The sequence below is a fragment of the Globicephala melas genome, chromosome 20 (assembly GCF_963455315.2).
Source record: "Globicephala melas chromosome 20, mGloMel1.2, whole genome shotgun sequence".
Taxonomy (NCBI): Eukaryota; Metazoa; Chordata; class Mammalia; order Artiodactyla; family Delphinidae; genus Globicephala; species Globicephala melas.
In genome coordinates this window covers 56,054,409-56,071,865 of record NC_083333.1, presented here as the reverse complement: position 1 = coordinate 56,071,865, position 17,457 = coordinate 56,054,409, and positions in this window count along the sequence as shown.

Below are 17,457 nucleotides of genomic sequence, written 5' to 3'. Positions count from 1 at the left end.
CCCCTATGGTCACCTAATCTATGATGAAGGAGGCAAGAATATATAATGGAGAAGAGAGAGTTCAATAAGTGGTGCTGGGAAAACTGTACAGCTACATGTAAAGAATGGAATTAGAACATTCTTTAACACCACACACAACAATAAACTCAAAATAGATTGAAGACCTAAATGTAAGACCGGATACTGTAAATCTTAGAGGAAAACAGGCAGAACAATCTCTGACATAAGTTGTAGCAAGATCTTTTGGATCCACCTTCAAGTATAATGAAAATAACAACAAAAATAAACAAATAGGACCTACTTAAACTTAAAAAATTTTGCACAGCAAAGGAAACCATAAATAGAATGAAAAGAAAACCAACAGAATGGGAGAAAATATTTGCAAATGAGGCGGCCAACAGAGGATTAATCTCCAAAATATACAAACAGCTCATGCAGCTCAATATCAAAAAAGCAAACACCCAATCAAAACATGGCAGAAGACCTAGATAGACATTTCTCCAAAGAAGACATAGAGATGGCCAAGAGGCACATGAAAAGATGCTCAACATCACTACTTATTAGAGAATTGCAAATCAAAACTACAATGAGGTATCAGGTCACACAGGTCAAAATGGCCATCATCAAAAATTTACAAACAATAAATGCTGGAGAAAGTTTGGAGGAAAGGGAACCCTCCTATGTTGTTTGTGGGAATGTAAATTTATACAGCCACTATGGATGACCATATGAAGATTCCTTAAAAAACTAAAAATAGAGCTATCATATGATCCAGCAATCCCATTCCTGGATGTGTATCAGGAGAAAACCATAATTTGAAAGAATATATACACTCCAATGTCCATATTTAGCAGCACTATTTACCATAGCCAACACATGGAAGAAAACTAAATGTCCATCAATAGATGCTGGATAAAGAAGATATGGTACATATATACTGTGGAATATTACTCTGCCATAAAAAGAACAAAATAATGCCATTTACAGCAACATGGTTGAACCTAGAAATTGTCCTACTGAGTGAAGTAAATCAATTGGAGAAAGACATATATCATATGATATTGCTTATATGTGAACTCTAAAAACAATGGTACAAATAAGCCTCTTTACAAGAGAGAAATTGAGTCACAGCTGTAGAAAACAAACTTATAGTTACCAAGGGGGAAAGAGAGGAGGGATAAATTGGGAGACTGGGATTGACATATACACCCTACTATATATAAATGATAACTAATAAGAAACTACTGTATAGCACAGGGAACTCTATTCAATGCTCTGTAATGACCTATATAGGAATGGAGTCTAGAAGTGAGTGGATCTATGTATATGTATGGCTGATTCACTTTTCTGTACAGAAGAAACTAACAAAACATTGTAAATCATTTATATGCCAATAAAAATATTAATTAAAAATAAAATGAAAATCACAAAACCTTTAAAAAAGAAAAAAAATAAAAAACTGGTAAAAGCAAATTATAATATTAGAGAAGCTTATCTAGATATTAACACAATAAATAAAAGTGAAGAATAGAATTACATAAAAGCTAATATAATGGTTATCTTTGTGTGGGAAGGAAGAGGTAGTAATTGGGAAAGAATATTAGAGAGGCTTCTAGGGCATATACTCTATTTAACTTGGGTTTTGATTGCATGGTCTTCACTTTGTGATAGTTTCCTGAGTTTTATATGTGGGGAACTTTTTATGTATATCTCATAATAAGAAGGTGAAAAAATAAAATAAAAGATGACAAACACAAAATTCAGAATAACAGTCCCTCCAGAGGGAAGATAGGCTATGGGGAAAGGAAAGATACATATATATAGATTGTTCAAAATATACAAAAATGTTGCATAAAATATTTTGTATATATTAAATATTATATTAAAATGAAATTTTTTTTTTAATTTATTTTTTTTTGGTTTGGAGTTTGGACCAAATAATGTATAACTTTTTTTTTTTTTTTTGCGGTATGCAGGCCTCTCACTGTTGTGGCCTCTCCCGTTGCGGAGCACAGGCTCCGGACGCGCAGGCTCAGCGGCCATGGCTCACGGGCCCAGCCACTTCACGGCATGTGGGATTTTCCCAGACCGGGGCACGAACCCGTGTCCCCTGCATCGGCAGGCGGACTCTCAACCACTGCGCCACCAGGGAAGCCCTGTATAACTTTTTTAAGATCATTTCTAAAACTCTCACATTTAATTGTTAGATTATTTAAAATTTTATATTATCAATGAGACAATGATATTTCAAAGACAAACAACTTTTCCAACAGCAAGTTACATCATGATGGTGCTGATGATAATGGTGATGATGATGATAGCTATGATTATTGAGCACTTACTTTGTTGTATTTGAATGTGTTAATACCTCCTTGCAATAACTTGGGTAGATATCTTTATTATTACTCCTATTTTGCAGAAGTAGACACTAAAACACAAAAGTAAGTTCCATGACACAGCAAGTATGTGGCAAAACCAGTGTGACAAACTAAAAAGTGAAGTTCTATTGCCCTGCTCTTAACCACTATGCTATATTGAATTTTATTGCAAAGAAGTGTGTGTGTGTATCACATGAATATTACTTTCTTCTAAATGAGCAAGTTCATCAAGGGGATCAAGATGTCAGAGTAGGAAGATGTGAAGCACACTTCCCCCAACAGACACATTAAAAATACATCTACATGTGGAATAATTCTCATGAAAAACTAGCTGGAGACTAACAGAAGAACTCCTATACAACCAAAACTGCAAGGAAGATTTCCATGTAACTGGGTAGAATGAGAAAAAGATAAAGCACTGGGGCCACTGCTCCAGGGAGGAATCTGAAAGGAAGAGAAGGTCTGCAAGGGCAAACCTTTGCCCTGGGGAGAAAGTGGGTTGACTGGTTATCTCAGTTTTGGGTTCATTGCATAGAAGACAAGACCCCTTGGTTGCTGTGAGAACTTCTGGGACAGATATAAAGCCAGGAGAAGCTCTACTTGCTAAGAGTCAGTGAGTGCTGCTTTGCCAACAAATGAGGCACAAAGAGCTCTGCCCTGGTTGCTGCTGCCTCACCTCACTCCCTAATCCAAGTGAGATGAACACCCTGGCCCCACTCATTCCACCCTTCAGCTTGGCCTGGGATCTGGGTCAGCTGGGTCTTAGAGTAACATTCAGTCTATATAAGCAGTGATGGCCTGGGGACCTGGGGTGTGGTCTTGGTGGAGTGGCAGCAGCTACTGTCAGCACTTACATGGGCAGTGTCTCAGAAGCCATCATGACCAGCACTCTGTGGTCAGTCTCTCAACCTAGTGAAAACACCAGCCCCACCCACTCCATGACAAAGTTTGTCACTGGATCTGGGACAGACAGTTCCTAGAAGACTTCCATGGGGGCAACTCAGATCTCTGGCAGCAGTGCTGCCACTTCAATTCCTGTAGCTACAACTCCCAACCATGGGCCACAGCCTAGTGACTGCTCTAGCCTGACCCACTCCATGACACAGTCTTACACTAAATCTAAGACAACTACAATAGGGAAGGGATGAACTCTAGGGCTGCATCTGTTCAGAGCCATGGATGCTTACACAGGTGGTACCTTAGATCTCTGTGAGCTCATAGACCTCAATTGTTTCAGCACATCTCTCTTTTGAGGCAGGACATGCACCCAAGGGGAATGTAGCCTGATTGAGCACAACCTCAGGGCTTCTACTCCAACACCTGGGGAGCAGGCCTTGCCCCTGATAAGGTAAGAACAGCTATGGAACAGAGAAGAAGTCCTGCCTCATGCCCTGCACAGGCTTAAATCCTACAACACCAATCACATCTGCTATCAAGGTGATAGTGACCAGTGCACCCCGAGGAAAGATGTGGCTGGCATCCATATCAAAATTAATCCTTGCTCCAAAGACACTGAACACACAGAGTCTACATAGGGATGCTCCCACATAAAATCACCTCTTCAAGACCAAAAATAATTATCGATTCTCCTAAATTCATAGAGACATAGAAAGTTAAGTAAAATGAAAATACAGAGGAACTACTTACTCCCAATTTAAAAAGCAAGAGAACTCCTCTGAAATAATAAATAATGAAATGGAGATCACTAGTCTACCAGACTCAATTCAAAAGGTGGTAATAAAAATGGTAACCAAATTAAGAAAGATTATTGATATATGCAGATCAGTATAACACGGAACTAGAAACTATAAAAATGAACCAACCAAAAGCAGATAATTCAATTTGTGAGATAAAAAGCAATGAAACTAGAAGCAATGAATAGCTGGCTAAAAGAATATACACAGTGTATTTTGTATACATAATATACACTGTGGTTGACACAGAAGAATATAAGTGATCTGGAAGTTGGAATAATGGAAATCACAGAATCAGAACAGCAGACAGAAAAACAAATTAAAAAAATAAATAAAAGCAACATACAAGATTTGTGGGATAATGTAAAACATGCCAATTTATGCATAATAGGGATTCCAAAAGGAGAAGAGAGAGAGGAGGGGATTGAAAATGTATTTGAGGAAATAATAGCCAAAAACTTCCCAAACCTGAAGAAGTAAAAATAATCAAGGTACAGGAAGCACAGAGGGTCACAAACAAGACGGATCCAAACAGACCCACACTAAGACATGTTATATTTAAGATAGCAAAAGTTAAAGAGAGAATTTAAAAGTATCATGAGAAAAAAAGTAGTCCTATACAAGGGAACCTCCATAAGACTATCAGTTGATTTTTCAGCAGAAACTGCAGGCTAGAAGGGAGTGGCATAATATGTCCAAAATCCAGAAAGGGAAAGACCTGCAACCTAGGATACCCTACCCAGCAAGACTGTCAAATAGAATAGAAGGAGAAATAAAGAATTTTTCAGACAAACAAAAACTAAAATAATTCAACAATACTAAACCTACCCTAAAAGAAATAAAAGTGTCATTTCGAAATGCAAAAGAAGAAAGAATCTACAGGAAAGGGAAACTCCAATAGGGAAGGCAAATATATAGTAAAGATTGAAGATCACTTAAATAAGCCACTACAATAAACAGTAAAAGGATAACCATGAAGGTGTAAAATAGAACATTTAAAGAACAAGATGTGAGGGAGGGAAGTATAAAAATGTTTAGTATGCTCTTGAACTCGAGTGACTATCAGTTTAAAGCAATTAGATATAGTTACGGTTCAACATATTTGAACTCCATGGTAACCACAAATCAAAATAACATACAATAGGTTCACAAATACCAAAAAGTAAGGAACTTAAATATAGTACAAAAGAAAAATCATCAAGCCACAAAAGGAAAAACAAAAATGAGAAGAAATGGAAAAAAAGAACTACAAAAACAACTAGAAAACAAGTAAAATGACAATAAGTACATACTTATTAATAATTACTTTAAATGACAATGGACAAAATGTTCCAATCAAAAGACATAGAGTGGCTAATTGGATTAAAAAAGAAAAAGAACAAGAACTTTCAATATGTTGTCTACAAGAGACTCACTTCAGTGCTAAAGACACACACATACTGAAAGGGAAGAGATGGGAAAAGATACAGCATTAATGGAAATGACAAGAAATAGATAGTAGCAATACCTACATCAGATGAAATAGCCTTTAGAACAAAGGCCATAAAGAAAGACAAAGAAGGACCCTCTATAATGATAAGGGGATCAAGAAAAGAAGAGAATGTTACATTCATTAACATACACACACCCAATACAGGAGCACGTAAATATATAAAGCAAATACTAACAGACATAAAGGGAGAAACTGACAATAATAGTAGGAGACTTTAAAGGCCACTAACATCAATATACATCTGACAGACAGAAAATTACTAAAGCAAAGAAATTCTAAGTGACACAATAGAGAATTGGACTTCATTAATATCTACAGGACACTACACCCCTAAAAAACAGAATACACATTCTTTTCAAGGGCACATGGAATATTCTCTATTATAGACCACATACACAGTCACAAAGCAAGCTTTAACACATTTAAGAGGATAGAAGATATTGATATATCAATCATATTTTCTGACCACACAGACATGAAATTAGAAATCAAATACAGAAAGAAAAACAGGAAATGAACAAATGTATGGACACTTAAAAAGATGCTACTAAAAAACCAGTGTGTCACTGATAAAATCTAAGAAGAAATCAGAAAATACCTTGAGACAAGGAAAAATGAAAAGACAAATTTACAAAATCTATGGGATGTGGCAAAAGCAGTTCTAAGAGGGAAGTTCATAGTGATGCAAGCTTGTCTCAAGAAACAAGAAAAATCTCAAATAAACAACCAAAAATCATCAGAGGGAAGGAAATAATAAAGATCAGAGAGGAAATAAATAAAATAGAGATTAAGAAAAAGTAGAAAAGATCAATAAAACTGAAGTGTTTTTTTGAAAAGATAAACAAAATCAACAAACATTTAGCCAGCTTCTCTAATAAGAAAAGAGAGGGAACCCAAATAAACAAAATAAGAAATGAACAAAGAGAAGTAACAGTTGATACCACAGAAATTTAAAACAAAATCACAAGTGAATACTATGAACAGTTATATGCCAACAAATTGGACAACCTAGAAGAAATGGACAAGTTTCTAGAAACACACAGCCTGCCAGGACTGAGTCAAGAAGAAAAAAGCAATTTAAACAGATGAATCACTAGAAGTAAAATAGAATCTATAAAAAAACAAAACCAAAAACAGAACCACCCTGCAAACAGAAGTCCAGGACTGGACAGCTTCATGGGAAAATCTACCAAACATACAAAGAAGAAATTATACCTTTCCTTCTCAAATCATTCCAAAATATTGAAAAGAGAACACACCCCCTTTTCATTCTTCGAGGCCACCATTATCCTGACACCAAAACCAGAAAATACCCTACAAAAAAAAAAAAAAAAGAAAAGAAAATTATAGACCAATATTTTTGAAAAATATAGATTCAAAAATCCTAAACAAAATATTAGCAAACCAAATCCAACAATACCTAAAAAGGATTATACATCTTAATCAAGTTGGAGTCATTCCAGGGTCACAGGGATGGTGCAACATGTGAAAATCAATTAATGTGGTACACAACATTAACAAAAGGAAGACAAAAACCACATGATCATCTCAATAGATGCAGAAAAAACATTTGAAAAAATTCAATATTCATTCATGATAAAAAATATCATCAAAGTGGGTACAAAGGGAACATATTTCAACATAATAAAGGCCATTTATGACAAACTCACAGCCAACATCATACTCAAGGGTGAAAAGCTGAAAACCTTCCCTCTAAATTTAGAAAAAGACAAGGATGCCAATTCTCACTAGTTCTATTTACCACAGTATTAAAAAAACCTAGCCACAGCAATTCAATAAGAAAAAGAAATAAAATGATCCAAATTGGAAGGGAAGAGGTAAAACTGTCACTTTTTTCAGATGACATAATACTGTATATCCGGAATGCTAAGGTCTCCACAAAAAAAAGATTAGAACAAATAAAGGATTTCAACAAGTCACAGGATACAAGATACAGAAATATGTTGCTTTTCTACACACTAATAATAAAATATCAGAAAGAGAAAGTAAAAATAAAAAAATCATAGTTAAATTGAATCAAAAAATACTTAGGAATGGGCTTACCTGGTGGCGCAGTGGTTGAGAGTCCACCTGCCAATGCAGGGGACATGGGTTTGTGCCCCGGTCCAGGAAGATCCCACATGCCACGGAGCGGCTGGGCCCGTGAGCCATGGCCACTGAGCCTGTGCGTCCAGAGTCTGTGCTTCACAACAGGAGAGGCCACAACAGTGAGAGGCCTGCATACCACAAAAAATAAATAAATAAATAAAACCTAGGAATAAACTTAACCAAGGAAGTGAAATAACTAAATGCTGAAAACTATAAAACACTGATAAAGGAAATTGAAGAAAATTCAAAGAAATGGAAAGCTATCTCATGATCTTGGATTGGAAGAATTAATATTGCTAAAATGGCCATAATACCCAAAGCAATCTACAGATTTAATGCAATCCTGATCAAAATACCCATGACATTTTTCACATAACCAGAATAAATAATCTCAAAATTTGTATGGAACCACAAAATACCCCAAATTGCAAAAGCAATCCAGGAGAAAAGAATAAAGTAGAAAAATAATCCTCAATGAACTTTAGAGTATACTACAAAGCTAAAGTAATCAAAACAGCATAGCAATAGTGCAAAACCAGATATTTGGATCAATGGAATGGAATAGAGAGCCCAGATATAAACCCACACACTTACAGCTAATTACTCTTTGACAAAGGAAGCAAGAACATACAATGGAGGAAAGGCAGTCTCTTCAGCAAGTCACGTTGAGAAAGTTGGGTAGCCTCATAAAAATCAATGAAATTAGAACACTCCATCACACCATACAAAAGTAAACTCAAAATCTTTTAAAGACCTAAATATAAGACATGACACCACAAAACTCCTAGAAAAAACTCCTAGGCAAAACATTCTATGACATGAATTGTAGCAATGTTTTCTTAAATTTGTCTCTCAAGACAAAGGAAATAAAAACAAAAATAAACAAATGGGACCTAATCCAACTTTAAAACTTTTGCACATCAAAAGAAACCATCATCCAAATGAAAAGACAACTTACAGAATGGGAGAAAATACTTGCAAATGATACAATCAACAAAGGATCAATTTCCAAAACATACAAATACCTCATACAACTCAATATCAAAAAATAAACAACCCAATCAAAAAAATGGGCAGAAGATCTGAATAGACATTTCTGCAAAGAAGACATATAGATAGTTAACAGGCACATATAAAGATGCTTAATATCACTAATATTTAGAGAAATGCAGTTCAAACCCACAGTAAGGTACAATCTCACAGCAGTCAGAATGGCCATCATCAAAGCCTACAAATAATGAATGCTGAAGAGGATGTGCAGAAAAAAGGAAACCTCCTACAGTATTGGTGGGAATGTAAAGTGGTGCAACTACCATGGAAAAAGAGTATGGAGTTTCCTTAAAAAATCTGATACTAGAACTAGCATATGATCCAGCAATTCCACTCCCGGGTATATATCTAGAAAAACAAACAAACAAAAAAACTAATTCAAAAAGATCTATACACCCCAATATTCATTGCAGCCCTGTAGACAATAGCCAAGACATGGAAACAACCCAAGTGCCCATCAACACACGGTTGGCTTAAGATGTGGTGTGTGTGTGTGTGTGTGTGTGTGTGTATGTGTGTGTGTGTATATATATATATATATATATATAATGGAATATTACCCACCCATAAGAAAAAAATGAAATATTGCCATTTGCAGCAATGTGAATGGACCTAGAGAATAGTATACTTAGTGAAATTAGTCAAACAGAGAATGGCAAATACTATATGATATGCTTATATGTGGAATCTAAAAATATATATACAAATGAATATATATATATAAAACATAGAGACTCAGAAACATATAAAACAAATAAAACATATAAACATATAAAACATATAAACCAAATTTATAGTTACCGAAAGGGAGAGGGAAGGGAGGAGGGACAAATTAGGTGTATGGTATTAACAGACACAGATGACTATACACAAAATAGATAAGCAACAAAGATTTACTCTATAAAGAATTATACCCAATACCTTGTAATAACCTATAATGGAGTATAATCTCAAAAAAAAAAAAAAGTGAATCACTATGCTATACACATGAAGCTAGCACAATATTGTAAATCAACTATATCTCAATGAATATAAATAAATAAATAAGCACATGACTGCAATCTAGAAGACCTGATTTGTAACTTTAGTTCTGTTCTTTGTAGCTGAGTATTCCTCTGAAAGTAACTTACATTTTCTGGAATTTGGTTTCCCAATTAAAAAAAAAATAGGAATGACCGTGACCACCTCATAGGATTCTTTAAAAAGTCCAAAGTAGGGGGGGACCTTGAAGATGGCGGAAGAGTAAGACGCGGAGATCACCTTCCTCCCCACAGATACACCAGAAATACATCTACACGTGGAACAACTCCTACAGAACACCTACTGAAGGCTGGCAGAAGACCTCAGACCTCCCAAAAGGCAAGAAATTCCCCACGTACCTGGGTAGGGCAAAAGAAAAAAAGAAAAAAACAGAGACAAAAGAATAGGGACGGCACCTGCACCAGTGGGAGGGAGCTGTGAAGGAGGAAAAGTTTCCACACACTAGGAAGCCCCTTCGCGGGCGGAGACTGCGGGAGGCGGAGGCGGAGAGGGGAGCTTCGAAGCCGCGGAGGAGTGCACAGCAACGGGTGCGGAGGGCAAAGCGGGGAGATTCCCGCACAGAGGATCGGTGCCGACCGGCACTCACCAGCCCGAGAGGCTTGTCTGCTCACCCGCCGGGGCGGGCGGGGCTGCGAGCTGAGGCTCGGCTTTGGTCGGAGCGCAGGGAGAGGACTGGGGTTGGCGGCGTGAACACAGCCTGCAGGGGGTTAGTGCGCCACAGCTAGCCGGGAGGGAGTCCGGGGAAAAGTCTGCACCAGCCGAAGAGGCAAGAGACTTTTTCTTCCCTCTTTGTTTCCTGGTGCGTGAGGAGAGGGGTTTAAGAACACTACTTAAAGGAACTCCAGAGACGGGCGCGAGCCGCGGCTTAAAGCACGAACCCCAGAGATGGGCGCGAGCCGCGGCTGAAAGCGCGGACCCCAGAGACGGGCGCGACCCGCGGCTGAAAGCGCGGACCCCAGAGACGGGCGCGAGCCGCGGCCAGAGACGGGCACGAGCCGCGGCTGAAAGCGCGGACCCCAGAGACGGGCGCGACCCGCGGCTGAAAGCGCGGACCCCAGAGACGGGCGCGAGCCGCGGCCAGAGACGGGCACGAGCCACGGCTGAAAGCGCGGACTCCAGAGACGGGCGGGAGACGTTAAGGCTGCTGCTGCCGCCACCAAGGGGCCTGTGTGCGAGCACAGGTCACTCTCACACCCCTCTTCCGTGGAGCCTGTGCAGCCCGCCACTGCCAGGAACCTGCCAGGTTCCAGGGACAACTTCCCCGGGAGAACGCACGGCGGGCCTCAGGCTGGTGCAAAGTCACGCTGGACTTTGCCGCCGCAGGCCCGCCCCGCACTACGTGCCCCTCCCTCTCCGCCGGCCTCAGTGCGCCAGAACCCCCGAATCAGCGGCTCCTTTAACCCCGTCCTGTCTGAGCAAAAAACAGACTCCCTCCAGCGACCTACACGCAGAGTAAGGGCCAAATCCAAAGCTGAGCCCCTGTGAGCTGTGAGAACAAAGAAGAGAAAGGGAAATCTCTCCCAGCAGCCTCAGAAGCAGCGGATTAAAGCTCCACAATCAACTTGATATACCCTGCATCTGTGGAATACCTGAATAGACAACCAATCAACCCAAATTAAGGAAGTGGACTTTAGGAGCAAGATCTATGATTTTTTTCCCTATTCCTCTTTTTGTGAGTGTGTATGTGTATGCTTCTGTGTGAGATCTTGTCTGTATAGTCTTGCTTCCACCATTTGTCCTAGGGTTCTATCCGTCCATGTTTTTTTCTTAAAATTTTTTTCTTAATAATCAATTTTAATTTTAATAACGTTATTATACTTTACCTTCGTCCTTTCTTTCTTTCTTTCTTTCTTTCCTTCCTTCCTTCCCTCCTTTAGACAACGAATCATCCCAAATAGAGGAGGTGGTCTCTGACAGCAAGATTTATGATTTTTCCCCCTTTACCTCTTTTAGTGAGGGTGTATGTGTATGCTTCTGTGTAAGATTTTGTCTGTATAGCTTTGCTTCCAACATTTGTCCTAAGGTTCTATCTGTCCCTTTTTTTTTTTTCTAAATAAGAATTTTTTAATTCAATAACTTTATTATACATTATTTTTACTGTATCTTCTTTCTTTCTGTTTTTTCTTCTTTCCCTCCTTCCTTCCTTCCTCCCTCCCTCCTTTCTTTCCTTCTTGCCTTCTTTCCTTCTTTGCTTCTTTCTTTCTTCCTTCCTTCCTTCCCTCCTTTCCTTCTTTCTTTCCTCATACTTCTACTAATTCCCTCTACTTTTTCTCCCTTTTATTCTGAGCCGTATGGATGAAAGGCTCTTGGTGCTCCAGCCAGGAGTCAGGGCTCTGCCTCTGAGGTAGGAGAGCCAACTTCAGGACACTGGTCCACAAGAGACCTCCCAGCTCCACATAATATCAAATGGTGAAAATCTCCCAGAGACCCCCATCTTAACACCAGCACCCAGCTTCACTCAACGACCAGCAAGCCACAGTGCTGGACAACCTATGCCAAACAACTAGCAAAACAGGAACACGACCCCACCCATTAGCAGAGAGGCTGCCTAAAATCATAATAAGGCCACAGACACCCCAAAACACACCACCAGACGTGAACCTGCCCACTAGAGAGACAAGATCCAGCCTCATCCACCACAACAGAGGCACTAGTCCCCTCCACCAGGAAGCCTACACAACCCACTGAACCAACCTTAGCCACTGGAGACAGACATCAAAAACAGCAGGAACAATGAACCTGCAGTCTGCAAAAAGGAGACCCCAAACACAGTAAGATAAGCAAAATGAGAAGACAGAAAAACACACAGCAGATGAAGGAGCAAGATAAAAATGCACCAGACCTAACAAATGAAGAGGAAATAGGCAGTCTACCTGAAAAAAAATTCAGAATAATGATAGTAAGGATGATCCAAAATCTTGGAAATAGAATGGACAAAAAGCAAGAATCAGTTAACAAGGATCTAGAAGAACTAAAGATGAAACAAACAACGATGAACAACACAATAAATGAAATTAAAAATACTCTAGATGGGATCAATAGCAGAATAACTGAGGCAGAAGAACGGATAAGTGACCTGGAAGATAAAAGAGTGGAAATAACTACTGCAGAGCAGAATAAAGAAAAAAGAATGAAAAGAACTGAGGACAGTCTCAAAGACATCTGGGACAACATTAAATGCACCAACATTCGAATTATAGGGGTTCCAGAAGAAGAAGAGAAAAAGAAAGGGACTGAGAAAATATTTGAAGAGATTAGAGTTGAAAACTTCCCTAATATGGGAAAGGAAATAGTTATTCAAGTCCAGGAAGCACAGAGAGTCCCATACAAGATAAATACAAGGAGAAATACGCCAAGACACATATTAATCAAACTGTCAAAAATTAAATACAAAGAAAGCATATTAAAAACAGCAAGGGAAAAACAACAAATAACACATAAGGGAATCCCCATAAGGTTAACAGCTGATCTCTCAGCAGAAACCCTACAAGCCAGAAGGGAGTGGCAGGACATACTGAAAGTGATGAAGGAGAAAAACCTGCAGCCAAGACTACTCTACCCAGCAAGGATCTCATTCAGATTTGAAGGAGAAATTAAAACCTTTACACACAAGCAAAAGCTGAGAGAGTTCAGCACCACCAAACCAGCTTTACAACAAATGCTAAAGGATCTTCTCTAGGCAAGAAACACAAGAGAAGGAAAAGACCTATAATAACGAACCCAAAACAATTTAGAAAATGGGAATAGGAACATACATATCGATAATTACCTTAAATGTAAATGGACTAAATGCTCCCACCAAAAGACACAGATTAGCTGAATGGATACAAAAACAAGACCCTTATATATGCTGTCTACAAGAGACCCACTTCAGACCTAGAGACACATACAGACTGAAAGTAAGGGGATGGAAAAAGATATTCCATGCAAATGGAAACCAAAGAAAGCTGGAGTAGCAATTCTCATATCAGACAAAATAGACTTTAAAATAAGGACTATTAAAAGAGACAAAGAAGGACACTACATAATGATCAAGGGATCGATCCAAGAAGAAGATATAACAATTGTAAATATTTATGCACCCAACATAGGAGCACCTCAATACATAAGGCAAATACTAACAGCCATAAAAGGGGAAATCGACAGTAACACATTCATAGTAGGGGACTTAAACACCGCACTTTCACCCATGGACAGATCATCCAAAATGAAAATAAATAAGGAAACACAAGCTTTAAATGATACATTAAACAAGATGGACTTAATTGATATTTATAGGACACTCCATCCAAAAACAACAGAATACACATTTTTCTCAAGTGCTCATGGAACATTCTCCAGGATAGATCATATCTTAGGCCACAAATCAAGCCTTGGTAAATTTAAGAAAATTGAAATTGTATCAAGTATCTTTTCTGACCACAACACCATGAGACTAGATATCAATTACAGGAAAAGATCTGTAAAAAATACAAATACATGGAGGCTAAACAATACACTACTTAATAATGAAGTGATCACTGAAGAAATCAAAGAGGAAATAAAAAAATACCTAGAAACAAATGACAATGGAGACACAATGACCCAAAACCTGTGGGATGCAGCAAAAGCAGTTCTAAGGGGGAAGTTTATAGCAATACAAGCCCACTTTAAGAAGCAGGAAACATCTCGAATAAACAACCTAAACTTGCACCTCAAGCAATTAGAGAAAGAAGAACAAAAAAACCCCAAAGCTAGCAGAAGGAAAGAAATCATAAAAATCAGATCAGAAATAAATGAAAAAGAAATGAAGGAAACAATAGCAAAGATCAATAAAACTAAAAGCTGGTTCTTTGAGAAGATAAACAAAATAGATAAACCACTAGCCTGAATCATCAAGAAAAAAAGGGAGAAGACTCAAATCAATAGAATTAGAAATGAAAAAGGAGAAGTAACAACTGACACTGCAGAAATAAAAGAGATCATGAGAGATTACTACAAGCAACTCTATGCCAATAAAATGGACAATCTGGAAGAAATGGACAAATTCTTAGAAATGCACAACATGCCAAGACTGAATCAGGAAGAAATAGAAAATATGAACAGACCAATCACAAGCACTGAAATTGAAACTGTGCTTAAAAATCTTCCAACAAAGAAAAGCCCAGGACCAGATGGCTTCACAGGCGAATTCTATCAAACATTTTGAGAAGAGCTAACACCTATCCTTCTCAAACTCTTCCAAAACATAGCAGAGGGAGGAACACTCCCAAACTCCTTCTACGAGGCCACCATCACCTTGATACCAAAACCAGACAAGGATGTCACAAAGAAAGAAAACTACAGGTCAATATCACTGATGAACATAGACGCAAAAATCCTCAACAAGATACTAGCAAACAGAATCCAACAGCACATTAAAAGGATCATACACCATGATCAAGTGGGGTTTATTCCAGGAATGCAAGGATTCTTCAATATACGCAAATCTATCAATGTGATAAACCATATTAACAAACTGAAGGAGAAAAACCATATGATCATCTCAATAGATGCAGAGAAAGCTTTTGACAAAATTCAACACCCATTTATGATAAAAACCCTGCAGAAAGTAGGCATAGAGGGAACTTTCCTCAACATAATAAAGGCCATATATGACAAGCCCACAGCAAACGTCATCCTCAATGGTGAAAAACTGAAAGCATTTCCACTAAGATCAGGAACAAGACAAGGTTGCCCACTCTCACCACTCTTATTCAACATAGTTTTGGAAGTTTTAGCCACAGCAATCAGAGAAGAAAAGGAAATAAAAGGAATCCAAATCAGAAAAGAAGAAGTAAAGCTGTCACTGTTTGCAGATGACATGATACTATACATAGAGAATCCTAAAGATGCTACCAGAAAACTACTAGAGCTAATCAATGAATTTGGTAAAGTAGCAGGATACAAAATTAATGCACAGAAATCTCTGGCATTCCTATATACTAATGATGAAAAATCTGAAAGTGAAATCAAGAAAACACTCCCATTTACCATTGCAACGAAAAGAATAAAATACTTAGGAATAAACCTACCTAAGGAGACAAAAGACCTGTATGCATAAAATTATAAGACACTGATGAAAGAAATTAAAGATGATACAAATAGATGGAGAGATATACCATGTTCTTGGATTGGAAGAATCAACATTGTGAAAATGACTCTACTACCCAAAGCAATCTATAGATTCAATGCAATCCCTATCAAACTACCACTGGCATTTTTCACAGAACTAGAACAAAAAATTTTGCAATTTGTATGGAAACACAAAAGACCCCGAATAGCCAAAGCAATCTTGAGAACGAAAGAAGGAACTGGAGGAATCAGGCTCCCTGACTTCAGACTATACAACAAAGCTACAGTTATCAAGACGGTATGGTACTGGCACAAAAACAGAAAGATAGATCAATGGAACAGGATAGAAAGCCCAGAGATAAACCCATGCACATATGGACACCTTATCTTTGATAAAGGTGGCAGTAATGTACAGTGGAGAAAGGACAGCCTCTTCAATAAGTGGTGCTGGGAAAACTGGACAGGTACATGTAAAAGTATGAGATTAGGTCACTCCCTAACACCATACACAAAAATAAGCTCAAAATGGATTAAAGACCTAAATGTAAGGCCAGAAACTATCAAACTCTTAGAGGAAAACAGGCAGAACACTCTATGACATAAATCACAGCAAGATCCTCTCTGACCCACCTGCTAGAGTAATGGAAATAAAAACAAAAATAAACAAATGGGACCTAATGAAACTTCAAATCTTTTGCACAGCAAAGGAAACCATAAACAAGACCAAAAGACAACCCTCAGAATGGGAGAAAATATTTGTACATGAAGCAACCGACAAAGGATTAATCTCCAAAATTTACAAGCAGCTCATGCAGCTCAATAACAAAAAAACAAACAACCCAATCCAAAAATGGGTAGAAGACCTAAATAGACATTTCTCCAAAGAAGATATACAGACTGCCAACAAACACATGAAAGAATGCTCAACATCATTAATCATTAGAGAAATGCAAATCAAAACTACAATGAGATATCATCTCACACCAGTCAGAATGGCCATCATCAAAAAATCTAGAAACAATAAATGCTGGAGAGGGTGTGGAGAAAAGGGAACACTCTTGCACTGCTGGTGGGAATGTGAATTGTTTCAGCCACTATGGAGAACAGTATGGAGGTTCCTTAAAAAACTACAAATAGAACTACCATATGACCCAGCAATCCCACTACTGGGCTTATACCCTGAGAAAACCAAAATTCAAAAAGAGTCATGTACCAAAATGTTCATTGCAGCTCTATTTACAATAGCCCGGAGATGGAAACAACCTAAGTGCCCATCATCGGATGAATGGATAAAGAAGATGTGGCACATATATACAATGGAATATTACTCAGCCATAAAAAGAAACGAAATTGAGCTATTTGTAATGAGGTGGATAGACCTAGAGTCTGTCATACAGAGTGAAGTAAGTCAGAAAGAAAAAGACAAATACCGTATGCTAACACATATATATGGAATTTAAGAAAAAAAATGTCATGAAGAACCTAGGGGTAAGGCAGGAATAAAGACGCAGACCTCCTAGAGAACGGACTTGAGGTTATGGGGAGGGGGAAGGGTGAGCTGTGACAGGGCGAGGGAGAGTCATGGGCATATACACACTAA